Below are 1,325 nucleotides of genomic sequence, written 5' to 3'. Positions count from 1 at the left end.
ACACCACTGCACTCCAGCCTGGGCCACAGAGTGACATTCTGTCTCACATAAGAAAAAAAAAAAAAAAGAAGAAGAAAGAACTTGCATCACCCTTCAGGCCAGCCAGCCAACAAAAAAAAAAAAAAAAAAAAAAAGAAAAGAAATTAGGCTATATAGCCTGAGCTTGGCCTACTGGCCATAGTCTACAGACCCATGCTATAATACACGAGTAACTGGTGTTAGTAACTACAGTTACATACAGTAACTGGTGTGAGTAACACAGACAGAAAAGAATCTGGTGAACGGTGCCTTCATTTCTCGAATTTCCTGCTTTCTGTCAACATGCATCACACAGATACGTGCTCTTCCTGTGGTTGCAATCAGTTTATCTTTGCATTCTGCTGTTTTAAAATTTAACGCCCATTTCTGTGGATTGGCATAGCTCACATTCTTGTGAATCACCCACAGTGATTCCTGAAGTGTCGTCCCCAGCCTCAAGCCTCTCTGCACCGTAATTGTGCTTCTTATCCTCAGATACCTGCCTTGCATTGGCCCTGGGTAAATGTTTCTCTTGGCTGTGAATAGGCAATTAAAATTCTGAGCCTTTTATGGCTCTGGATGCTTATCCCATGGAACAATACTCACCCAGGCGGATGGCCCACCAACGCAAAGGTATGTGCTTTAGGTTAGGATGACGGGGTGAAGGAGAATGTGATGCCTCAGCAGGGAGGGAGTGGGAGAGGAGAGGGAGCTGGGCAGCCCCCATCAAGGCCCCACCCGAAGCAAGGAATCTCTTTTGGAGTTGCCGGTCCCCCGACCTGCTCTGGAATTTTTACAATCAGAGCCCCTCCTCCGTGGCTGACAATGAAGGGCGTGATGGCTTTCTAGTTTGTGTGCGCGAGTGTGTGTTTGGGGGTGTGTGGACTTTGCTCGTCACCATCATTTGGATTTTTGGCCAAAAATTGGGGCACAGGCTCTGGAATCTGGGTTGTGAGGAGTAATTGAGAGATTGCGAAAGCGCCTGCCAGCACCTAAGCAATCAATATGGGTTATTGGGTTGTGGTTTTTGCTTGCGGACTTTAAAAACTGGGCAGGCGGAGGTCAAAGGCCGGCCCTGCCAGCTCCCCGCGATCTTCTCCTCCTTTAGGGCTGTCTCAGGTTCTAGATTCCGCGGGCCTCACCCTTGAAATCATCTGGGAATGGAATTATTGCTAATCCCAAAAGGGCTGACACACCACTCCCTGGCAGGGTTCAACTGGGTGGCAACATGATTTGTGTGACTGCCCCTGTTTTCCCTCAGAATTTGGATTTTAAAACTTTAGAAATACGAGATTTTTATTATATAT

The sequence above is a fragment of the Mandrillus leucophaeus genome, unplaced genomic scaffold (genome assembly GCF_000951045.1).
Source record: "Mandrillus leucophaeus isolate KB7577 unplaced genomic scaffold, Mleu.le_1.0 Scaffold43, whole genome shotgun sequence".
Classification (NCBI taxonomy): Eukaryota; Metazoa; Chordata; class Mammalia; order Primates; family Cercopithecidae; genus Mandrillus; species Mandrillus leucophaeus.
The sequence above is the reverse complement of the archived record's forward strand: the minus strand, read 5'-3'. Positions refer to the sequence as shown.